Genomic DNA, 27,345 nt, shown 5'->3' with positions numbered 1-27,345 from the left:
ATGCTAAGTAATCCTCTGATTCTAATAGCTGATGGCAAATGCTCACCGCTCAAACACCACTGAGTTACACACTCCCTCAGAATACAGGAGTTGAGAGTTAAGCAGAGCTGCATTCTATGTGAAAATTAGAGCTATTGCAGGAAGAAGAGAAATGAATAGAGAAATGCGAAGAATTGAAGAATCGCTACCATCAGTGCATAGCAACTGAAAGAATGAGGAGATGAGGAGACCTCCAGGGGGACTGGATTTGAGGAATGAAAAACACCCTGGAGGAGTAGTATGCTTAAAAAGCCTTCGATTCCTTTAGCATTATTGTGGACTAAAATTTTTCGCCTTTGGCAAACGTAAGGTATTCTGTTTTAAGATTTTGTGTGGATAGCAGGAAGTGGATAAGATATGAAAGTCACATTTCATAGTATTATCTTTACAAAGTTAGGATCAGCTAAGGAAATTTCCTTTTGCCTTTTCTGTCTTATTCAGTGAGACAACTTTCTTTGTTTCCTTAATATCATTTTCTTCAGGAATATCAAACGTGTGTCTTACTTCCTCAGTGACGGCTCCAACCATGAGATTTTATCACTTACTTAGCCTGTGACCTTAATGAAGTTATGTAAACTTTCTGGACCTCAGAGGCTTTCCTGTAAAATGTAGAAGTTAATTAAATAATCTGAAAGTCCCTTTCTAAATAAATAAAAGTAGTGGGAATCCCAGCTCCAGCCTATATTGTGCCCACTCTTGAGATTCAGACATAACTAGCCATGTCTGGGAAATGGGGGATACAAGCCCTGGAGAACGCCAAGGGAAGAAGGAGCAGATAGAATCAGCCAGAATCATGGCCTCTAGAACCTGGATTTCCTCTCAGACCCCAACTTCCAATGACTCATCTGCAAATCCTTTATAAACAGAGAGAGCTATAAACAAAACCCAACAGAGATGTCCCACGAAAGTGCTGTAAAAATGTATAACTCAAAAAGGGAAGGGAGTCTGTCTTTCCTCTTTCCCACTATAACACACCATGCAGCTTGGCACACTGAAGGCTCTAGAACATCTGCTCCAACTAAATATACAAATGAACCAACAAAAATCCTTCTCATGGAAAACTTGCCAGCAGCCTCTGCCAACCAACTTTTCAAAAAATCTTAAGATACGAACTTTAGTTAAATAAAATGGATTGAAAAAGACACCCTGAACTCTGTTCCTTCCCTAAACACCAACAAAATGACTGAAGGGAATTTTCTAAAGGGCCACAGAGAAAAAAAAAGAATGGAAAAAGAGATGATAGCAAATGAATCTCAAAATCTGAAAAGTAAAAGAATGACTGGTAACTGACTTAGAAGACCAAAGAACACTGGCTGACCCCTGAGCTCCCACTGAGGAAAGACAAAGAACCATATTTACACTAAAGAGGCCACAGCCACTCAGATAATGACGGTGCCAGGTACCTCTGGAAACGAAGTGAAGGTGAGACTGAAGTAAGAATGATTTTTGTTTAACATTCTTTCATCCATGGATATACTGTAACTTATTTAACTCTAATGTTAGGCAGTTAGTAATTTCATTTTTTTTTTAATGTTACAAAGAACACTATGCGGAACATCCTGGCACATAAAAATTCTGCATGATTCTCTAATTATTTCCTTAGGGTAAAATCCTGGAAATGTTCTTACTTCAAAGGCTATAAATATGTTTAAGAATATGATAAATACCACCAAAATGCCCCAGGGAAGATTTGTACACATGTAGACTCCTGGCAGGAGTGTGTGACATGCACATTTCATCACACTCTTGCCAACACTAGGGAGTACAGTCCTTTTTAGACTTTGACAGTCTGAAATGTAGAAATGGTATCACCCTTTAATTTGTATCCCATTGATTGATAATGAGGTGTAAAGCATTAAATATATGTGGATTGGCCTTTTATACTTTTTTGAGAATTGTTGTGCATACCCTTTGCTCGTTTATTCCTTGGGCTGTCTAACCTTATCCTTGCTAATTGGTGTTAACTCTTCTCATAGTAAAAATGTCTTTTGCTTATATGTAATAAATGCTAATCCCTTGCCCCCATTTGCCATTTGTCTTTAAAGTCCCTTTTAACTCAAAGAATTTTTGTGCTTTACGTATTTCTTTTCCTAAAAGTGGTAAAATTCATTCTTACTTTGTTTGAACAGAAGAGCAACGTTGAGCTTGAAAAGCAATGTTTTGTCAATGAGAGGGCAGCATGGTGTTTCCAGAACCTGGAGTGGAGATGTGGATAAAGGAGAGATTAAAATATCATTGGTCTATCTCTGTTAGAAAGACAGAAAAAAATATCAGAATGTGTATAATTGAAGAAGGTGATAAGGGGATAGAGCGAGAGAGAAAGGATGTCAGATAGCCATGAATAACCTTGTAAAAAGCTTTGTATCTACCTGGCAAGAAAACTAAGGCAAGGAGTTAAAAGATTGGGTCCCAAAGAAAAAAAAATTAGACATGATAGTTTTCTTAAATTTTTTGTTTTTTAATTTGACTGATGTAGAAGCAGTTACTTTAAAAGTTTCTTTAAAGGGGAGCTTTCTGTCTCTGTGGACCCCTTGCACTGCTTGGTTAGTTTATGAATTTATGCATGTAACCCGGTGGAAAAACAAATGAGAGTGGGTCCTATCCACGCCTTATTAGATGTCAAGTAGCTTGTTTGCCCATTCCAGGGTCCAGGTTTGCAACCTTAAAATTCATTTGGATCAACCCCTTTCAGCAACCCTAGAGGAATTGTTTTGTTGTTTTTTTAAACTGTAGGTTTTGCAAAGAAAATTTTTAAAATAGTTTAGAAAAACTGAACCATATACAGAATGAACTATGTACCATTTGCTAAGTAACCACAGATAACATAAAGGTGCAACTATACCAAACTTATTAACTATTAACTCTGCAGCATGAAGAGGGAAAGGCCTGAGCTAGACCTGGGCAATGTTCTTTTCTTAATGTCAAAATTGCAACACTGTTTTCACCCATGGGTCTGCTTTTGTGTCTTTCCCACAATGATCTCTTCCTTCAATGGCAGATGATATGCTAAATGCATAGTGTTTAGTTCTTATGACAAGAATTCAGTCTTGAAATTTAAGCATATGTTATTTAACTCAGTATCCATTGATGTGGCCAAAATCTTTCTATTGGCTACTAAAATGCTGATGTACTCAAGATTCCCTTTATTCCAAAGCAAATGCATTCTGCCTTCTAAAAAACACAGCCTTCTGTTTTTAAATCTTTCTGATTTTAGGAGGAAGACAACACATTTTAGTCCAACCCTCTCCCTATTAATTATGCAAAAGTTATTTGGTTGGTTATTTCCCAAGCCCCACTGTTAGAATCCCTCTCCCCCACTCACTGTAGCAAGTGCCAGCAGAGGCTGTTTTCTGTTCCACTGGGTTTTACTTTTTAACTGTGAACTCCACTCTGTAGTGGCTGCATGCACTGCTTTATGTGACAAATCATCTTTGCTTTACTCACAGATTCCTAACTTCTCAAGGTTTATCACAAGAGCACAAAATTAATTGAAAAACCCAACTATTTCAGATAAAAGATCGTTTAGACATGAATGGACCTCTGATTGCTCTAGTTCTTATGCAGTCTGAACTTTCTTATTCCAGTAGGTGGTATAATACTGAGGGTCAGTGTGACACGGCCACAAGATCTATCAGATGTTTACCATCCTCAGGAGACAATGGGAGTGAAGGATAGAAACGGTTAAGTGTGGAGTCATATCAAGGTCTGTGGAGTTTAGGCAAAAGTGGCCAACTGAAGGAAATCAGGAATAGTATTCACAGTACAAAGCATTTCCAGAAGGATGGATTGTGCTATTGCCCTGTATTTCATGGACCTGATCAGTTTCTAAATCATGTTCTTACAGACTAATTTCATAATATAGGAAACAGTGGGAGAGGTGTTTTTTGTTTTTTTTTTATAAAATAAATTACAGGAAAATTAAATTCACTTTACCAAAATTCAGCTTACAGTTATGAGTTAATATGGGAAAACATATTTGCTCCATAAAGTAAGAGCACATCGTGACCTGGACTCCAGCTGAAATCAGATCTTAATCCAGAGGTGCCGAGTTATGGAAAATCCAAGGTAGGGCAGATTTTCATCCACTTGTAACATTTTTTTTATGACCCACTTTGATTTATTATTGACTTTGGCATTGAGGCCTATACTCTTGGCTCCCTCCCCAACATGCATTTTCCCATTTCTTCCTTGCTAACAGACCTCTATTTTGCTCACCGTCTTGTAAGTGGTCAGGTCCTTCAGGGGAGGCTGGAATCTTCCTCTGCCCCAAAGGTGAAGTTGACTGATCTCATTGAGTCAATGTTCTCAATCCCCTTGACACTGAAGTGCTTCCAAACAATGAGGCCTGCGGGAATGTCTGCTGAAGGGTACAGAGAACAGACTTAGGCAAGACCCATCGGGGGTGTCTGTGGCCTCTGAATTAGGGATCATTGCAACCATGGGCTGCCCAACCCAGGGCCTGGACTACACATTGAGTATTGAGGATGCATAAGGATCGAAGGCATGGGGTCTTTGATGACAGTGTTGAGACATCCAGATTTTCGGTTATGTGAAAAGAGAACTGTCCTTATAATTTATGATGCTTTTCATTGGGCTTTCTGTTAGTTTCAGCTGCAGTTAATGTTCAGTATCGATACTGTCAGTGAATAGATACCTCAATCTATTTCATTTGTGGCAGAAAAAAATATTCAACTGTAGTTTGTAACACAATGAGATTTTTCATTGATGTAGTTAACTATAGAAAACATAGTTCTGAGTCTATTTCTATCAAACATTTACTCAATTTCAGTAGAGTGAAATTTATTCTTTTGCATATCGAGTCCAAACTTAAATTTGAAGTTGTTCAACTTTGAAGTCGTTTGCACATTGTGATCTAACATTGCTAACTGAGCTCATTCAGCTTATTAAATAATATTAGCAAGATATTAATGACATCTGATATAATCATCATATATTTAAGAGCTATTTCATAAATGAGATTATCTTATTGGCTAAGGAGATTTTCATATGGAATTTACCCTGTCACCTTCCTATGAACAACCAATGAACTTCCATATTTGTTATTAGGTTGATTTGTATGAAATTGTCAATTTTATAGGTTAAAAATAGTTAAACACCTTCAATTTCATGTGATTCAACCTATGAAATCTGGAACTTATTCATTCTCCATATCATTACAAACCACTCTGAAAAGTGTAAAGTATGAAGACCATGCTTTAATAAACTTGATCATTTCTATACCATAAATCAACAGTTTTAAAAGACGCAATCAACAAATGACTAGTAAACCTCATTGTATTAGGTTTTCATCAGAGCCAATATTCCTGTGTTTTTTTTCCCTGACATTGTATTGGATCGGTCAATATGAAAACTACACTTTCTGCTTAAGTTTGTTATGTTTTAAAAAGCAATAAAAACTTCAATAAACTCCAAAATACTTCCTGTTGCATATGCCACATGTTTTATGATATAATCATTTTCTCATATTGGCCTGACTGACAATGTCATAAGTAAAATGAAGAAAAATCACAATCTTCATTCTCTCAAACAGCAGAGTTGTAAAGATGTTTCATTATCAGGTTTTGAAAAAATCCATCAAGAGTGTCGCTTGCTCATGCTCAGATTCTTCTCTACTGTATTTTCAGAAGAATATTAATTATCTTTTCATTAGAGACTGAACAAAGTTTAATAATCTGCCCCCAGGTGGTAGATTTCTTCTTCTCCTGTGAAGATGCAATTTATATGACGCTTTAGGAGCAGTTAAATCGTCAGATTTAAATTCAGCTTACCGAAAGATCTTTGGAGCTGTGCTCTATGAGGTTAGCTACTGAGACTATTTTGTTCACTGTTGTGTATGCACAGCCTAGTACAGGGCCTGACCCAGTGTAGATATTCAAAATATTTATTAAAATCAAAACAGAAATAGAACTTCTCTATGGTGCTACATTAAAATCACTGGTCAAGTCAATGCATCTTTCCATATTAAATTGAAGTATATGACATGGCTCTTTTGGTAGCTAAAGAATTGAACGTTGGTAATTTCGTATGGTTCAACCTAACAAGAAATCTAGGCCCAGAAAGTTGGAGGTTATAAGTTTACAAAGCTGACATTGGGATACGTGCTCTGTCGTGTAGCCCATTTATCAAGAAGGAACAGGTTGAACCAATGCCGTTGCAATGACAGTGACGTGGTTAATCATCTGTGCACTATTTGTCATGTACATGATAGCACATAATATGTCGCTACGAGAAGTCAATCGCCCAACACCCTGATGAAGGCTGCTTGACTTTCAGGGAGACGCCAGCCTCGCTCCTGTTGCTCAGCCTGGCCGGATGCCAGTTGTGCTGCCCCCACTTGAGAGTGGACATGTCACTGGCAGAGCCAGCATCTTGGTGTGAAATGCTGTCTACAGCATCACCACTGACATGCCTAAATTTATAGAGACCTCAGAGGTCACTTGTTCTTTCTACACCTTCACCTTAAACATGAGGAAATTGAACATGGAGAGATGAAGCAGTTTGCTCAAGGGCATGTGGTTGCCTCAAGGTCACATCGCTTGCAGGGGTAGCAACTCCTGGCGATGGCCCATTTTGTTGAGGAGTTCAAATTCTTCACGGATCTTTCAAGGTAGTATGGGTTTCACAACCTACATTCCTCAAGAGACAACCGACCTGGTGACCTTCTGGTCAGCAGGATCTGCCTGTTTCAGAAATAGCCTGCCTGTGCATACTTTCTTCTGGCATGCACACTCTCCAGCGGACTCTCCCACAACCCCAGCCAACTGCACTTAGGGAAGAAAGCCCATCCTGAAGAAACATTGCCTCAGTGATCAAAGTGCCTCACTCCGCTATATTAAGCAGTTCCCTTGTTTGCTTGTCCTGTACCTCCACCTTCTATGCATCTCCTATGGGTCCCCTAGTTCCTCTTTCTCAGGTTTGGGTCTCCCAGCTCACTCTGCTGTCTGAGATTTGTGTCCACTAATTTTTTTCCACCTACATGGCTTCTATCCAACTTCTTTGCCTGATTCATGTTCTTTGTCTTGGCCCCAATTCTGAGTTATCATCTTCCTCTAACCTCTCATACCTACCAAACCCTTCAAGCTTTGCTTCTGATTTTCTGTCCCTATATCCTAAAGTCTAGTGAAACACCAGCTTTGCCACTCACAGGAATGCCTTTGTTTAGAATTGATCTTGATTTCAGTCCCACATAGACACATAGTGAAAACATAGGGGTATTTAGTGGTTGCTAACAATACCTTATTTTTACATTGCACTCTGTAGTTTATGGGGCACTTATCACATCTATACAAAAACATTCAGAGCACCCTAGAATCCTAGAGTCAGAAGGATGTTCCAGAGTCTCTTCACTAATGCTGGAGTGCAGATCGGTAGAGGATTTAAGATAATTTGGAAAAAAATCCAATTTACTGCCTCCATCCTGAAAATCTGAGTCAGTAGCTCTATAGGTTACAAGAGTCTGTTTCCCTTTTACTCCATACCGTTTTGATGAATGGCCAGGTTTAGAAACCACAAACATAGTCTATCTTTATCTCAGAAATGTAAAGATAGCTTCCAATGAAGCATCACCCATGTGAAAAAATTTCCCATTTTTGTAGATCATGGCCATTCTGCTGGAGTATCGTTGTTGGGAAGATTGTCTGGTCTGAGCCAAAGCGAAATTTAAGCTATCAAATTATGAATGGAATTCAAATAAATATAAGATTAAACAATAGGACCTTCCAGGTGCTCCTGTGAATACCTTGGAAAATCTCAACAAATGTCAATGATCCTTCTCCTGGTGAAAAAATTGTATTTTTATCATTTTGGGCAATTCTAATATTATAATTGATCTAAAGGACAGTGAGTCCATAATTTTGTTTTTTGTATCCAGCAGGAAATCTCATGATGGTTAGAAATGGGAAATGAGAAAACGTTTTTGAGACTCAACTTTTTGCTCCTCCTTGCCTTCCTGCCTTAGACTCAGGACGTCTGAGAGGTCAGTTATTTCAGCTACAAAATGGAGGGCTCACTATTCACGCCAAATCCAAAGCTCAGTTGGCTTCATTGGAAAGAAATGTTCAACGGGGCGCCTGTCGATCACACTCTGAAGCCACGCCATTGGTTAAGCCCTCAGCACTGGCAGAGGAGTATCATCTAACTTGAGGTGACACTGGGGTAGGAAGTTCATGCAAACCTGCTTGACCATATCAAAGAAGATGGATCGTAGCAGGAGGCATTGAGACAAGACTCACCCTTTTCTCTCACTGTGGACCCTTTAACCTCTTTATTATATAGACAAAGGGAAAAGAATTGGAAAATATACACAAATGAACTGACAGATGTAGAACCAACTTCACTTTCTTCTATTAAAGCTTCAGTAGAATGGTTACCCATGAAATTATACTAATGAAGAACAGGTGCTGAAACAAACCTTCCATAATACAGAATGTGACAATTTGCAGTGGCAAGGTGCCAACCTTTTCTCTAAACGCTGACTCCTTTAACCCTTTGCTTCCCCAGGACACTCCTGTGCCCACTGTTCATGAAGAACTGTTGCACCGTCAGGGGTGCTCAACCAGGGGTGCTCACGTAAATGACCTCTGCATCTTTAAAGTGTAGAGGTCCTGGCCCTACCCCTGCATCCTGCAACAGGTCCTGCAGTGAGGAAGGGGGCTAACTTGTCAGAGCCACAAGTGAATACCCAGTGTCACAAAACACTGCTAAATCCCAGCATTTTCAAGATGTGTCTAATAACAGGAAGCACCTAGAGTGCTTGTTAGAAACATAAATTCACATGCATCCTGTATCCTCAAACTACTAACGCAGAATTTTCAGGGCATAAGTCTTCTGGAAGAACCAGCGTCCCCTGGGCGTTTGATAGTAATACAGGCTCTCAGGCTCCACATCAGAACTGCTGTCTACACTTGAATCCCAGGGTGATTCCCCTGCATGTAAATATTTGAGGTGCTGCTATAGATCATTTGCTAATGTCAAGGCTACATGTTAGAATCACCTATTTGTTTACCTATTTGTTTGCTTGATTATAATACAAATGCCCAGGTCAGGGGTAGTACCTGGACACAATTTTGTTTTTTTATTTAAGTTACACTAATGTGCAGCCAGAGTTGGCCCACCACTCATTAGGGACAGCTGAGTAAGAACACAGCTCAAGCTAGACATACAATAGAGAGTCCACTAGTATTATGAACAGCAGAGTCTCTGTTATTTCAGCTGCTACCTACACCTTCACACTCAATTAAGTCATCTCCTATCTATTGTACATTTATTCTGTATAAGACAGACACAAGCACAGTGGGGCACACAGATGCATAAGGTACAAAACCTTGACTTTGTCAAGAAGCTATGCAATGCGCATGGAACTAGTATCTCAGAGGGAAAGTGGTGCCAAAAGGGTTCTGTGTGAGTTTAAATTTATACACACACACACACACACACACACACGCATACACACATTTTTTTTTTCTTCAAAGAGCAATAAAATATCATGAAGGATCTTATTTAATCATAAATTAAAGGATGTATAGAATCTGGACAGGTGGAAATGGGAAAAGATTTTTTAGCACATTGACTAAATATAAAAACAATAATAAGCAAGTTACAGCCAAGCATTCTTCAGCTTCAAACTCTTCTGGGAATTTTTCTTTCCATAAAGATACATACACATACACATATATGCATGTATTATATACATATACACATATATACATACATATTCATGTACATATTACAGAAGTTTAAAATGTAAAAAGGAAATATAAACAAGATAGTTTTCTTGTCTTTCCAGGACAGTGGGTGTGCTTTGAAGCTTCAGTTTCTTAGCCTATCTTCCTCTTCTACCAGTGAAACTTGAATAAGCTCAAATTGCCAACCCTCCACCCTCATCACTCCAGTGGAATGGTCAGCAGTGACCTGGCCACGGCAACTATGCCAGACAAACCCATTTCTACCCAGTGATTTCAGGAGAGCAGGGTCTATATAAAACTACACACATGCACTGAGCCACCAGGGTTTGGGATAGACACAAAAGATTCATTTTGTCAAGTACACCTTGAGTGAAGGTATGATCTAAAACAGGGGAAGGAGAAGCCTTGTGCCCTCAAAGAAGAGAAAAAGGGTTTAGAGAGCCAAGAAATCTCTTGATACCCCAGTGCCTACTTCAGGGCAAATGTGGGTGAAACCAAAGAGAAACAAGCTTTGTCGCAGACACAGGAACGTGGGGATAGCTTAGAACCCTTCAAAGGCAGTTTCTAAAGCAGTCTGTACTGAAGCCCTTGTGTTTCCTGTACCGGCTGGCATCAGGAAGGGCAAGGAGTTTCAAAGGCAAGAGAAAATGTTTTAAGTAGGTCACTCCGTGTACCGGACCTTGAGTAATTCTGGCTGCTGGCTGGTGCCAGAGCCCACACCACTCTGCATTTGATCTGAATCAGGTTGGCTTTTTGTTCTGTTAATGAAACTATGGCAGTGATCCATCCACAAACACCGACAGACAGAGGCACCGTCCAAGTGCTCCGCACCGGCTGTCTTCACGCGCCAACAAAGGAAGGATCACAACGAGCTAAATGACCAGGTTTCCAATCCAGTTTCCAGCAACTGTAGACATTCTCTTTAAATATTTCAGTTGAGAGTATAAATACAGCTCAGACTTATTTCCCCAATCTGAATCTTTCTTTCTTCCCTGACTCCTCTTACGGAAGAAGTTATATACCTGCCTCAGTTAGACTGGTAATACCGTAGGATTCAATACAAATGGGATGGTGAGAGAGTACTAGATAGGTCGTTTTCCTGAAAAGGGAGATACACACCTCTTTCCATCAAGAGTTAGCACCTCTTCTATTTAGTTTCTCACTTTATCCCACATGTTACATTTACTATAATTCAACCTTCAGATTTATTTAACTCGTTATGTTTCAATCTGCCCAGCCAGTCAACATGGTACTTCCAATATTCCTGGCACTGTTACCCTCCAGGGAAAGCTGGAGGGAAAGGTAGGTGAAGTAGCTTCAAAGACACTGAGTCTTGGTAGCAGGGAGTTACAGGGAGAGAGTGAAAAAGAATCAAAATGGAGAAACCTGCTAGATACCCTCTCAGCATCCTAAGTCACCATCAGGCTCCATTTTATTGGACTTAATAATTCTGAACATCAGATATAATGACATTCAAATGTTCACACAAAAATATATCTCAAAGCAAGTAAACAGGACTTTGCGATTATTTGCCAGTTTCGACACGTCATGCCTCGTTGCCTGTACATTAGAAAATAGAAATTTGACCATATTCGAAGTTAAAAAAATCTTTTGGAGACTTTTGTGTTAAAAAAAAAAATTTAACGTTGTCAAAAACATGTATTTTATATTTACTATTATACCATCTGCATCCTTTCTCTGTTATTACATCATTAATCATCATTGTTGGTGTAACAGACATAATTATTTCACAAGGAACTGACATACTTACTTTGGAAGTATTCAGCAGGCAAGCTGTGAGCACTGTATATGCCATGTATTTAAGTAAGAGTGGGAAGGAAAGAACAAATTCACTAAGACTAGGGCTCATATAGTAACTAGGATTTGTAAGAAGCAAAGCTCTAAATGCTAAGGGTTCTTTTATATTAACACATTCTCTACATAAAATGTGCTGCCACTTTAAAACATTATTTGTTTCCAATGTTTAAAAAAATCCCAGTATTTGCCAACAAGTGGTGGCTACAAGGGCACAAAATCGCCTTTCAATAAAAACATTCTTGCCTTGTACATTTTCTAAACATGTAGGAGTCCTGGTTATTTGTTTTGGAGAGTGTCAAATGCCGTTGGAGCTAAGCCAAAGAACTACAAAGCAGAGGCCAAGGAAGGGAAGCAAAGGGGAGGAAGATCAGCTTAGTTAAAACAAGAGACGTCCCTGACATCTCTCCTGGCTTCAGAGAAGTTCTCTCATTATCTCTCATGGTTTCTCCTCTCCAGCTGTTCTGCCACACTGCAGTTGTCTTTTCCTGCTTGTCAATTACCTACCACCCGTCACTTCAGCTCCCAAGTGTCCTAAAAGAAGAGGGTCAGACCCCAAGTGAACTTCTCTGGTGATATTAACTAGAATCCAGCAACCTAGTCATTCACCTGATGTCAGAATGTCTCAAGCTCATGGCAAGGAATATGCCTCAGTCCTCCTGAAAACATCACAATCTACTCTCAGTTGGGGCTGCCTCACCTGGTGACTCCATCTCAAATTCCAGCATCTTTTTACCCTTCCCTATTACATATCCCCCTTTCCTGCTTTACTTTTTCTCCTTAGTACATGTCACTATCCAATCTACCAATGATATACTTACTTATCTTTTTTATGGTTAGTTCTCCTCCTCTAGACTAGAAGCTCCCAGAAGGCAGGGATTTCTTTTGTCTGTTTCGTTCATTTCTGTATTTCCAGCATTTAGAACAGCCTATCAGCTATTTGTTGCATGACTAAATGAATGCTGACCTGGTCATTTTAAATGGACTTGATCGCCTGAAAGAATGGTTTTGGGGGGTTAAGAGATGAATTGCTTCTCTGGGTAGGCTCCGGAGCAGGACCACTCTGCAAGCCGCCCTCCTTGTCCCCCGCACCAATCTCAAACAACACCACATTTTAAGTTAAACTGAGTCTGGTGTTTTCGGAAAGCTCATTCTTAAATCTTAGGGACGAAGCCACATAGCAGAAGAAGAACAGATCTTATTCTGATCTGTCTTAAATAAATAGCCAAGCAGTCTGGCCAGAAGAGAACAGAAAGAGTTATTATTTTTCGTTGTAAGATACCTTAACCATTTCAGAAGATTGACAAGGAAGTGAGGAAACAGCATTTGCCAATCCGGAAAACTGTGAAATTTTAACAAAGCTTCCCAGTATTAGTTGCCCACTGAAAATTAATTTGTCACTATTACCAGTAAAAACGAAAGCTATTAGACAAAGGAAATTCATATTGAATGTAGAAAACCTAGAAAATACAGAAAAGTATGAAGAAGCAAAAATCACCCGTAGTATCATATTAAAGAAAATTGGTAAATGCTGATGTGCTAGCATCTAGTAAAGTATGTATATAATTTAATGTGTTACCTCAAATATGTTATTTTTTTTGTTTTTCATTTGATATCATAGACTATATCCTGAAAATGTAGTTAATACCATTTTTTGATGATGAAACTGGGCAAGAGTAAAAAGTGTAAGTTCCAGAAGAAGTGTAAATTGGTTCAGACTTTCTATAAGGTAAGCTTTCTATCTGCTTATAGTATTTGACTTAATAATTTAACTTTCAGAAATTTATTCTAAGAAAACAATCAGACAGGCATTTAAATAGATAGCTAGCAACTTACAAACATACATACGTTTATCTATACATGCATACCTATCAGAATATTTATTGAAGCTTTATTTGTAATAGTGCATTGGAAATAAGCTAACTTGTTTAACAAATTATGGTCCTTCCAAATAATGGAATACTATGCAGCCATTAAAAATGATGTTACGGATCCTTATTTATGCTATAACCTGCTCCTTGCTGCCTCCATATTCCTGATTGACCCTACCTGCTCTTTTCCCACAGCACCAATCCCTCAAACATACTCTATAATTTCTTTATTCATGTGTTAATTGTTTGTGGTCTGTGTCCACCTGCTAGAATGCAAGTTCAAAGAAAACAGTGATAGATGTCATTCTTCTTTGATATATAGCAAATGCCCACAGAACTTCTTGACAGATAGTAGGCATTCAATAAATATTTCTTGTAGTCTAGCACCCTGGAACTGGAATTTCTGGGTAAAGAGGTATAAATGTGTTCAAAACTTTGAGGATACCCAATAAATTGTTTCTATAAAATATATATATAAATTTGCACTTTAAAAATGACTTTTTGAACACTGTGAAACACACTCAGGATGATAGAATGTTTATCATCAATACTGTTCTCCTTTTCAGGATTGCCAGTAACGTATAATGTGTTTGTTCTATTGGAATTTACAAAGAAAGTCTTTTCTTTCCACAATTTCTTCAAGTGTAATAACTTAAGACTATCTGAAAAAAAAAGCTTCTAGGATTTTCCCTTGTAATAAATAGTTCTATAACATAGTTCTAAAGTCATAATAAAAATTATTTTAATGTACAACATAATATTGTGATAGCATTGTATGATGTCAGATAGTTGCTGGACTTATCGTGGTGATCACTTTTTCCGGTATATAAATATTGAACAACTATGGCTCATATTTTAATAAAAATCTTTAAAAAATAGAAAAAGATTTATTTTGAGACTGATTTTTCCATTGTCATTTTATATTTATTGTGTTTCAAGAAAGCATGACACAGAAACATTGCACTAAACAAGCTAAATAAAACCTACTAGCAAGATTGGTTTGCAGAGAATAACATTTGTATACCACTTAGTCATATCCTTATCATTAATGATAAAATGTCCTGTCCTTATGCAGAACTGAGACCATCCCCCAACCAGTGGAGGAGAGTCTCTAATGGCGGATGTGTGGCAGGCCAGGAACAAGCATGATTACGAGCCAATCTACAGGCCAGAGCTAGGAGGCCAGGGTAAGAGGCCAGAGTTCAGTGACCACAGTTCTAGCAGAGCTAAAAGCTCAAGGCTATCGAGTTGGAGAAGCAGGTCCATAATTTGGAGAGTTCCAACCTGAGGAGCACACAGAACCCAAGTCCCTCCGCTGTTCAAGGGCAGACATGAACTAACCTGCAGGAGGTAGAAGGCTTGTTCCAAGCTGCGTCTCCTATTCCCCTAAGGCTGAGGTCTCCCTGAACTAGAACATTCATGTGCAAAGAGCCATCAGTGGTACTGAGCATATACCCCGTTGTGTAGACATGAGGTTTGGAGGTTGCAATAGCTCACCGCAAATACTGGGTTTTCTACAGTCTTCTTGAGGTTGGTTTCTGAGGCTCCGTAGTCAAGGTCCATGACAAGAGAAACAATAATATAGTAAATATTTATTGAGCTTTTGTGTTAGGATATACTAGGTCCTGTACTGGGTGCTTTTCCAACATAACCTCATTTAATATTTACAGCAGAGTCCTATGAGGTGGCCATTATGATTTCCCCTTTTTATAGATGAGGAAAAATAAAACATAAAAAGCTTAATTAACTTATTCAAAGTAACGCAGCTAATAAAAAGTGGAGCCAGGACTTCGAAGGCAGCTACAACTTGGCCTTTGTACTATTCAGTGAATACACACTGAAGCTGAAGATCATGTTCCACTACTCATTCAAAAAGAATAATAGGAACAATGGTCTATTAATCTGCCATACTAGGAGGAGGTAATTTACATTTTACATACTTGCCTTTAAAGCTCTATCTTTTCATTTTTTTTAAACAGTCCTGAAATTTCAACGAAATTAAGAAACGTTTAAAATCATTTGGCCCTCATCTTTGGGACCCTGTTATAGGTGAAGTGGTTTCACCATTGCCAGTTGTTAAGTCAGTTATCTTTTATGTCCTAAAAGAAACGATTCTTTTCCCAATGTAACTTGGCTTCTCACATTCTGTTCAGCCAATATGTAATGTTATTCTATTGGTCACTAGTGAACTGAAAGTGTTCTTAAAAAAGAACCAAAGTGCGCATAAATACGCTGATAGGGTTTGAGATCAAGTAAAGCTCTCAGAATCATTCACCGTGTTGCCTGAGAGCAGGGATTTTGTTTTCCCCCCACAGAGCCCAATCAAAGAAACATGACTACACAGATAAAGCCCGCTCCTGTGCCCCGTGCTGGCTTCTGAAGTCAATGGAACTGGCGTTCTCACTCTCTGGCACTGGTGGGAAAGAGAAAACTTGACCTAGATTATCATGAAATTATTCTTGCTGCCTGCTCACATGAACTCCTGAGCCAACTGATGCGGCTAACAAAGAGTGTTTGTTAGACTGGGACCCGTGCCATCAGTCTGGTTTGAGAATAATTTTTAACAGTAGATTGGGCAGGGTGGTGGTGGAAGGGGGAGTGACTTGGAGGGAAAGTAAGCGGAGGCAAAAAAATGAAGAAGTATTATCTTCCTTGCAGCAATACAGCATATTCGGAATTTGATTTGGGACCTACTTGTTTCATATTATATTTATTTATCTTGGGTTTTCCCCATTGCATATTGCTGTAACACTGAGCACCTCTCACAATAGAATATTTCCAGGCCACGTATATGAATATCTTTGGTTCTGTTTGAAAAATAAATTTCCCAACATGAACCCAGGTGATTGTTCTTTTCCATTGTCCAGTATCTTATTTATTGTGATAGCAACAGATCTTCCCCTTATCTTACTTTAAAAAAAAAAAGTGGGGGTGGTCTCACTAGCTGGTTCTACTTTCTAAATCCTCTTAGAAAATCTCGTAGTTCAGTTATATTTGAATACACAATCCTAGAAGCTGTTTGAGGGTTCCTCTGTTAGAAGAATATTCAAACATCTACACAAAGCCCATGATTTTGTCATTGTCCCCTCTTCCCACTTCCTTAGAAGCAAGCTCCTAGAAAGGAATTTACTCTAGCTGTCTGAGCACTTCCCTGTTCCATATCACTCTTCTGCCTATGCAAATCAAGCTTATGCTCCACTCATTCTGCAGAAGCAGCCTGGCAGATATCACCAGAGACTAATGTGACCATATGTCCTTGTTTGCCTGAGAACATGTGTTGTTCTGCTATAATTACTAATAGCACCCCTGTTCACTCTCAAATGTGTCCTAGTTTGAAAATAAATGATTTGGTCTATCGATGATCTAATGGGCAAATCGAAAAGACTGTTCTCTGTTTTCATATGACTTGAGCAGTCTGCGCGATTTGGCAGTTTAATTCACTCCTGCAATAATGAAACTCTTCCTTTGTCTTCCACAACAATATTCTCTCCTGTATCTCTGCTCCATCAAAGTTTTCTCTGTGAGCTTCTCTTCCTTTGGACACATTTTAAATATTGGTGCACCCTAAGATTTCATGTTAGAGTCTTTTGTCATTTTATATGATCACCTTGGGCAGTCATCTATTCCCAAGTCCTTAGTCACAATTTACAACATGATGACCCTATAACTTTCTCTCTCTCTCTCTCTCTCTCTCTCTCTCTCTCTCTCTCTCTCTCTCTCTCTCTCTCTCTGTCTCTCACCAAGACCAGTGTCCTGGACTCCAGTCCTACATCTCTTCCACCTGAGTGTCCCACAGGCATCACATGATCAATATATCCAATATTGAGCTCTTTACCTCCCCACACCCTGGGTCTGCTATTTCTCTTCTTCCCCAATCATGGTGAACGGTACACCGGCTGCATCTACATCTTACTCATGCCTCACTGTGTCTAGTCCAGCGCACCTGGTCAGCCATACACCCGCCAACTATCAGATCTGCGGTGCTAAATGATTGTTATTCTAAGCCCTGAGTTATGGAGTGATGCTTTTGTAGCAAAATCTAACCAATGTGGAAGGGGAGTGCTAACATAAGAAAAACTTATGTACTGTGGCTTTAAGGCTGGGTGACAGGAGGTGAAGAAATTGTTATAGGAGACTGGAACGATGGTAACTGGTTATATGTGGTAGCAAAGTGTTTGGTAAGACTGTTACTTCTAACCTTAGAAGATAAAAAAGGAACTTAGGGAATTTATGGACTTGGGAAAGATCATTTTTTGAAGTGTTAAAAGCATAGATGATTACTTTCGGCTGAATATGAATAAAGGTCTGCAAGACTTGCCAGCCTGGATTAAAAGAGCCTGAGACTTATTAAAATGTATAGAGACTTCTGGGACCCTGACCTTCTGTGGGTAAAGTACAGTTTCAGAAAGCTGCTCAGCCATGAAAATGGGCATATTTCCAATGTCATCTTCAGAAATGCCCCCCCCCCCCCCAAAATAAAAATAAATCCTAGAATGGGAAACTAAAATCCGTGAAGTATTAAGGAATACTTAATATAGGAATACTCTTAATAAGGAATACTCTCTGGAAAAAGAGCCCAGGTCTAATCAAGGCATATTTCCTACCAGTGGCAGGAAGACCTGACAACTCTTGCCCAGTAAGATTGGAAATTTCTATAGGCCAGTGCTACGTGTATCCTTCTTTCCCTCTCCTCCTGGGAGTAGTTATTGTGGTCACCATGTCCCTGTTTTCACCATTGTATGTCGGGCATGTACAGGGCAGATAACTTGTTTATTAGTTCATAGATTTCTGAATGAAGAAGAGCCACATCTGCACTAGATAGAGATCATGAAATCTTGGAGATTGAGCCCAATGTCATGATTCAGTGAAATTATGGGAAGAGTAAATTTTGCATATGGAAGGAATGTGAAAGTGGAAAATTATTGTAAATTGAGTTACTGGCCCCAATTCTTCACCTCTCCCACATCCATGCCATTGCCATCGCCTGTCTCTGGGAGGAGTGCACTTCCCTGACTCTTGACTTTGGAGACTCTCAAGTGATTGGCTTTGGCCACTGGAAATGGTAGAATAGACAACGTGCCCATTTAAGCCTACTCATAAGAGGCTTTGTGCATTTCTTCTTGCCCTCTGGTATTTCTGCCTCTGCCATCGGAAGGACATGCCATCTACCTTGCTAGTTCGAACAGAATGAGGGACACATGAAGCAGTGCTATTTCATCCAAACTACAGACTTTCAGTGAGAAGCAGAGCTGTTCTAGCTGCTATAGTCTGAATAACGGCCATCTAGCTAAGCCCAGGCTAGATCAGCCAAGCCACAACCAACCTTTCGACCCCTGAGAATAAATAAGTGTTGTTTTCAGCCATTGAGTTTTGAGGCAGTTTGGTATACAGCACAATCATGGCAATAGCTCATTCATTCACACTACCATCCATTCAGTGCTTCCCCAAACCCAGTTCCCCCACTTCCTTACTTTAAAAATCAAGTATTATGGATCCCACAGATCCTCCTCTGTATATCCACTGTCTTTATCTTCTTCTGTATCTATGTCGTCTCTCCCCTAGTTCTGACAAAATTCTCCTTACTGTACTCCTTCAATTCATCACCCTCATCACCACCAGGGCCATTTTCCTACAATGTACAACTATTACCAATCTTCAAATTAAAGCCCTTTGAATTCTTCCCATTATGTAGTGTGAGTCACACTCCTGGGAGCTTATGGGTCTCATCTGGTCCACAGATTATTTCTGTTTGCTGCAGGCCATATTTCAAAACTACATTAATGTAAAGATGAGCACAAGTTCTCTCGTTTGCTACAATTGCTCTACTCCTTATTGTTTTAACTTGGCCCACTTCAGTCATTTACACAACAATCCTTGTCCCTACAGGTTCTTATGTAAGTGTATTAGTGTCCTAGGGCAGCCATAACAAAGCACCAAAAACTAGTTGGCTCAAAACAATAGATATTTATTCCCTCACGGTTCTGAAGCCTAGGAGTCCAAAATCCAGGTATCAGCAGGGCCATGCTCCCTCTGAGACTGTCAGTGGAATTCTTCCTTGCCTTTCCTTAGCTTCTGGTGATGGTAGTCAATCCTTGCATCACTCCAGTCTCTGCCTCTGTCTTTACATGGCATTTTCCTCTTCTTATAAGGAGGCCAGTCATATTGAATTAAGGTCCACCCTATTATCTCATCTTAACTTGTTCACCTCTAGAAAAATTCTATGTCTAAATAGATTCACACTTACAGGTATTGGGGGCTAGAACGTCAACATATTTTTTTTGGTGGGGGACACAATTTAACTCATAATAATAAATAACTGATTTATAGGATGACGTACAAAGTCCTTAACATGGCATACGAGTATACAGATCTTTCTAGTCTGTTCCCAGCTACATCTCTACCTTGAAGTCTGTAATAGAACCATTCTTCTTTATGACCCTGAATGGACTAAGTCATTCCATACCTCAGTGCCTTTGCCTGCACTTTTCTTTTTGCTTTGAAAGACTTTTCTTTCTCCCCGAGTCTATTCATTAATTTTTATCCCACCTTTTAGACTTACTCAAATCTTACTGTGTCAGGCAAACAATTAGATTTCTCCTGGTGTTTGGGGGAATTGGTTGCTAATTCTGCTTTTACTCTCACTCCAGAAGAGCTCTCCATGTGCTAAAGTTTCAGGGCATCCTCAGAATCTTCTCTCAGTGTCACTTGTCCTTGAAGATTTTCCATAGGATGTAGAGTTGGATTAAGATGAGTTTCACCAGATTTCTTTGGGAGAAAATTTGACTTTATCATGCCAAGAGTCTGTTTTTTACTATGTTGGTCATCTGGTCAACAACGTTGGAGAGTTCTCAGTCCTCTAGTATATACTGGGGTGTTTTTGTTTTGTTTTTAAAGTGAAAAATATGACTCTGCCTTTCAAGGAGAATAATCTAATTAAAGAAACCAGACTCTTTAAACCAACCAAAGTGCGCTTTTATAAACAGAAGTGCCTTCAACCCTAATCTCCCCAGAACCTGCTAAGGAATCTAGGAACCATTTCCACTTCAGTGTTAAGATGAAATAGGACCATTTGCGGCAACGTGGATGGATCTTGAGATTATAATGCTAAGCGAAATAAGTCAGACAGAAAAAGTCGAGAACCATGTGATTTCACTCATATGTGGGATATAAATCTGAAAGCAAGAAATGAACAAGACAAACAAAGAAAAAAACTGATAGACACAGACAACAGTTTAGTTGTTACTAGAAGGTAAGGGAGTGGAGTGGTAGATGAGGGTAAATAGGATCAAATATATAGTTATGGAAAGAGAACTGACTCTGGGTGGTGAACACATAATGTGATATATAGATGATGTATTACAGATGTACACTTGAATCCTATATAATTTTATTATCCATTGTCACCTCAATAACATTAAAATAAAAAAGGAAGAAAGATGCAACACTAGTCAAAATTTTCTGTTTGCCTCGTGACATAATTGTCAGGATTTTAAAAGCAGAGGTAACTTCTATCAGGTCTCTGTGCAGATCCACTTTTGTCAAAGTGTTTAATAAATTCCTGTTTTTGTTGAATGACTAAATAAGCTTAATAAAACATTTCAGCTGGAAAAATTTTCAGAACCACTCTTCCAATAAGTGTGTTGACTTAGCCTTCCTCTTCTCAAAATGGGAAAGGGTGAAAGAGAGTTTAATGAATGACCTCTTTACAAAAATAAGGGCAGGATTAAGAAAAACCAACAGAAGAAATGGAGAAGCACCCCAGGGGTAGCCACAGCCAGAGGCCACTTTCACCTTAGACTGAAAGAGACAAAAGCAGGAGCAATTCCTAGAGCTGAGGCTATAACCAAAGGCCCCTCATAGGAACTGTGGTCTTCAGCTCAGGAACAGAGAACTGCAGCCCCTACCCCCAGGAGACCCCAGGGGAGAGGAGGGCCAGATAATAGAAATCTTGACCTCCTTCCTCTTACCTTCCTCCTGCTGAGGCTTCACAGGGGTGAACCTAACCAAAAGCCTTAGGCAATGGAGCCTGGTGATTCCCGTCCTTCGGTTCAGCATCTGGTGGGGGGGGGGGGGAAGGGTGGGAAAGGTAGGAGTGGATCTGAAGCAAATACAAAGGAATCCAGTACACATACTTTAATCCAAAAGGATTGCTTCTCATTAGACTATCAGACTAAACTGAGCTGTCTCTGCTCAAAGGAGGAAATGAACTAGGTTAAAGATTTATAGATTGTGAAAGCTGAAAGAGTGCGTAAGGGTCATCTAAACCAGCCCTCTCATTTTACAGATTGATGGAAGGGAGGTCCTCAGAGATTAAATGACATGCTTAAGATCACCTTCAAGTTAATAACTAAGACTAAAATCTATGTTCCTGTTTCTCTGTCCAGTGCTGGTTGCCCTGTCCATGCAGCTCAAATTCTTTCTAGCTTTGTGAGTTTCCTGTAATTGGTTTCATCCGGAAGCATGAGTAAGAGCACCCAGCAAAATACAAAGTTTTGGGGATTTTAGAGGAGAAACTCTCAAAGGGCCTCAAAAGACTTGAGCCACAAAATATGTTCTAAACACTTACATTTTTTTTACCATTGGCCAAATCAGTTGGTCAGAAAAATGCTTAGTCTTTTGTTTTTTCATGATTACAATGGGAAGCCAATGAATCCAGGAAGAAAAAAACATATTTTTAAAAAAATATTCTTTACAATTAGTGTCTGAAGGAACTAAGCATTTGGTTTTTTTATTTCCCCCAAAAAATTAACCCCATTTTAGGTACTAAGAAACTTAGATACATAATAGTAAAGGATTAATCTATTTCAGAGGATTCTACAAGATTCCAGAAAACTGTATTTTGTACAATTTGTCGAAATTTCTAAAATTTAATTCTTTCCATTTTTATTGAGAACCTTCCATTTATAAGGATTCATATTAAGAGCTAGGTGCACAGAAATGAAAGAAAATGCATTCTCTGTTCTGAAGGATTTTATGGAGCAGAAGTAGAGGGAAGTGTACCAACAATCACTAAGGTGGCCGGCTGGGGCTCTGAAACAGCTGCTTTGACAGTGCAGTGCAGGGCAAGATGTGGTTATTACCACCAGACTGACTACACAGCTTCCCCAAAGTAGAGTTCTTAACCCATGTTGTCAGAGATACACTCACTTGTTTGTACACACAACCAAATCTTGCCATGGTAGGGAGTTTATGAACCTCAATCTATAAATAAATCCTTTCTCTGAGCACCTCGAAAAGACAAGCTCTTGGGTTCTTTGTTGGTTTGTTTTGTTTTGTTTTCTCTCTCCTCCCCACCCCTAATTAGGTGCAAGATAATGGAGCTGTGTTGCCTAACTACAGAATTGAAATAAAATTCTGAGAATCATGGTGTGTAACCTCTTGCTTACTATTTTCAGATTACGCTGATAAGAAAATGATTCAGAGTATTGTATGGAGAGCATCTGACTTTCTGAAACACTCTTGTTTTCCTTGATATGGCCAGATCCTCATTGGCCAATATTCAAATACAATCTAAAACCAAACCCCAAATCTAGATAAGGCAGTAGCGTCAAATATTATTCTCCTTCATGCACAGCTGGGAAAGGAAATAATGTGCATTCATTCATTCAGAAAATATTAATTTAGAACTTACTATGTGCAGAACATTGTGCTAAGTGCTAGGGATATAGCGAACCATGAGACACAAACCTCGTACTAAAAGGACTTCTAGTCCAGAAGGGGAAATGAACCAATAAATAATAGTTACTAAATTTGAATGAATGGATGTAACAAGAACACATAGAAGGAGTAGAGAGGCATTAAACCAGAAATTAGTTTCAGTTGAGAGTAATATTTATATTCCCTAAGTGTAAGAAATTTCATGAATTAAATCTTGAAATGTTAATCTGAAGTTAAGTTACTCTTGGGGCATGTGGAATTACACAGTGTTTAAGAAAGAATGGGCTCTGGAATTGGACTGCTTGAGCCTAGATCCCAGCTCAACCTTGCAGAAATTACTTAACAACGCTAAACCTCAGTTTCCTCATCTAGAAAATGAAGATAATAATAAAACTGCTTGGCGTATACAAATAAAAGTAAAATAATTCATTCAGTTAATAAATAGTGGTTGGTTTGATTTGTGCAGACAAATATTCAGATAGTTGGTTGAAACGTTAGTTCCCATCCAAAGGTTGACATTGCATACTTGACCTTAATCTGATTGTACAGTCAAGGACCACTTTGAAAATCTGATAGGCTGAAAATTCTCTTTCCAAAAATGTGCATGTTTCTGGAGACTCCTGACCCCAAAAGCCAGAATAAGAACCCTGTTTTAAAGTGGCTTTTGCTTAAGACACTAAGACACTCCTAAGATTTTAGTTTGGAATATTTGTTTGGTTTTCTTATCTCAGTAACTATACTATACCCATATTTACTACTTATTCTAACTGATATGATAATTCTCTACCCATCACTCAGCAAATTATGAGAACTTCACAACTTAAAAACAAAAAGTAGTAGTATTATAGTATGTTGATGAAAGTGCTTGAAATGTTATCCATGTGGTAACTTCCAAAATTTAGACTACAGAAAAAAGTGTTGACTACTTTATTCACACGTATGCCTCAATTTTCAACAATATTCAGGGACAACTTCCCAAATATTCTCTTAAACAATTCATTCACAAAGGGTTTGATTTTTCTGTGGTGTGCTCAAATTACATATCAATGAGTATTTAATATTTGATCATTGCAAATGATCAAAGATGGTGGTAAGTTTTTATATCCATTTGACAGACTAAAAGCAAATTAATCAGTCATCAGAGAAATTATGAAGTCATTTCTTAGTACCTAAAGAATAGCAGCAAATCCTGTGCTATGTGACATTCCTGAATAACTCCCTAATTTGCCGTACTGAAACTCTTTACAGTTTGATAAGATACAGATGATATTGATTTCTGAACAAATATACTCATGATAACTTTGATAAAAGGAGTTAAAAAAACACTTCTATGACTTATATCTTGATTAAATTAATCCTAAGCATTGTTCACATCATTATGTTTTTTATATATATTATTGTCCCCTTTTTAGGTCTTCAATGCAAAGTATGATGCAGCTCATAGATAAGAGAATAATTCCTTTGCAGTTTCAATATTTATACATGAACTTCCATAAACTAAAGATCTCACTCAGGAATAGTCAGACATTGGATAACGTGGTTAGGGACATGATTTTTTAATTCCCTCGGTTTAAATATTATAGGTGGAAGGCACATATTTTAAGCAAGTGGTCTGGGCTTTTTTCCTTTTATGACAGACACATTAAAATCTCTCTAAAAACACATAAAAGAAAATGCCCCTTTGAAAACATTCATTGATTATCAGTGTGTTTCAGGATAGAAGGTGAAAAAATACACCTAAGGAGTATCTTATAAAACATGACTCTGCTCTATCCCTATTTTTCCCAATTTCTTTGGTAGTGCCAAGATTTATTAATTGGGTTGATTCCTCCTGCTCAAGAAAGAGGGAAATGGGAATTCATATTCAATGGCTGGGCTTCATCTAGAATTTACCTTCAAAGGCCAGTGCAACTTGAGCTGATTACAAACACAGGTTCAAAGTCCCAAAGTTTTGTCGAGCTGATTTTAGTAGACTTCCAAAAATTATTTTGAGTGGGTTCATTTTTTTTTTTTCAAAAGAAGAAACCACTACTCATGTGAAGCAATGACCTGAATTTATTACTTGCTGCAAGGAAGAGCTATATGAGCTAGTTATTGTCCCACTGCACAAAGCAAACTGGTGATCTTATCTAGGGTTTTGGAAAACATGTTATTCAAGGACTGGGAGACTTTCAGAAACTGAAGTGTTTGGTGATTGGTTGATCTTTGGCGGTGAAAGCATTTGTTGATGGACTGAGGCTGTTCTGATTAGTTGACTTTCAGAAATACGACTACTGAAAGGAAGTTGTCACTGATTGATTGGAAGAATTTAAATCAATTTTGGAGGTTACTTATTCATAGATTGGGACTATGGCCAAAGAACAATCAGGCTTTTCCTTTCTTCAATTTGAAGGATATTAAGTCTTTATTCTCACTATATGAAGGTTTCACTTAAAATGTTACATGGTATTTTCATAATGGCCCTTTTTTAACACCAAGATTTTTTTAACATGTTTATACAAAAATATTCATACAACAAACATCGAGAGAGAGAAATAGAGGAAATGGTGTGATGAATTCCAGTATACTTATCACCTGATTTCCACACATATCTATATTCTTTCCTACTTGCTTCATTGCCCACCCCCAACTTTTTTGTTGGAGTATTCTAAATTAAATCCCAAATATTATATCATTCCAATAAACATTTCTGTATATACCTCCAGCAGATAAGGACTTAAAAATATAATGACAACACCATTGTCTTACTCCACAAAATTGACAGTAGTTTCCTTATAATCAGTCATGTTCAAATTTTCCTGAATGTTTAAAATGTCTTTTACAGTTGCTTTGTTCAAATCAGCATCCAAATAGGAATACACATTGCACTTGATTGTTATGTCTCTTAAGTCTTTTAAAATCTATAATAGTCTCTCCTCCGCTTATTCCCATGCCATTTATTTTTGAAGAAATTGGCTCATTTGTCCAATAGGAGTTTGGCATATAATCACTGTCACGGTATTATATGCAATGTTCTTCTACTCTCCATACTTTTGCAAACTGGTAATTAGATTTAAAGGCTGTACTATATTTAGGGTCAATGTTTTAGATACGAATAGGTGTGCTGGGTACTTCTTAATGCACAACATTAGAATGCACAAGACACCTCACTGTCCCAGTTGTGGTGGTGCTAATAAGATACATCAGTGAGTTCAGGTGTGAGCCAATTCATCTATCATGTAATTTGTACATCAATATTTCACCAAATGGTTTTAACTGACATTGCTGATTGGTTAGATCCATTATTTCATTAGAGTTGCAATTTTTCTAATGCTATCAATGATCTATTAGTAATATTTTTCTAATTCTAACAGTCTTTCTGCATTTATTACAGTAATTCTATCGCATAGAAGAAAATGCTTCCAACAACTTTTGGATGCTCTGAAAGATCATCCATACAGAAAAGACCTGAAAATGCTTAATTTTTTTCCTATATGAATTTTCAGAATCAGTTGATATCCTAACAATCTCCATAGGTAAACGAGTTTTCTTCTTAAAGTATCATTATGACACATGGATTTTTATATATTTAATATGTTTTAATCTTGTAGTTATCCTTTTTGATGCTCAAATTATACAATTGTTGGCCAGTGAGAGCCCCTTCAAGTTGGATCCTATGTCCTTTTCCCCTTTTTGACAAGATTCCAGTAGACTGCAATTTATGTTATTGATAAATAACCTAATATGCACTAGGCTCAAGTTGTAAATTTCCTGCCCAGATGGAAAATCAATCTCTTCTCCTCCTAGGAAAAAATGGTCTTTAGAGTCACAATCTGAGCTCAAGGAGTGCTTATTCTTACTGAGCCCTTCTTTCGTTTGCAATTCTTTCTATTTAGTTGAAAATCTTGGCTTCTAATAACAATAATAAAATGACTCATTTTCTTCATTATCCTACAATTCAAATGTAACACTTTGAAACTATTTGAAATTGTTTGAAACTATTTGCAATAGTTTCAAAATAACAATACCAGTGGTAATGCTAACAATAAAACTACTGAATGTTGTTTAAGATTTCTTTGTGGTTTGTTTTCATTCTTTGGATCATATATTCCAACTAGGAATATATGATCAAATACTGTGTTTTAAAGTCTCTTGAAATGTCACTATGCTACCAACTTCCTAGAGTTTATTTTATTTTCCCAGCTTTATTAAGGTATAATTGACAAATAAAAACTGCATCTAAAAATTGTATTTAGTTAAAGTGTACATGATTTCATGTA

Source organism: Rhinolophus ferrumequinum, chromosome 5 (genome assembly GCF_004115265.2).
Source record: "Rhinolophus ferrumequinum isolate MPI-CBG mRhiFer1 chromosome 5, mRhiFer1_v1.p, whole genome shotgun sequence".
Classification (NCBI taxonomy): Eukaryota; Metazoa; Chordata; class Mammalia; order Chiroptera; family Rhinolophidae; genus Rhinolophus; species Rhinolophus ferrumequinum.
This window is presented reverse-complemented; position numbering follows the sequence as displayed.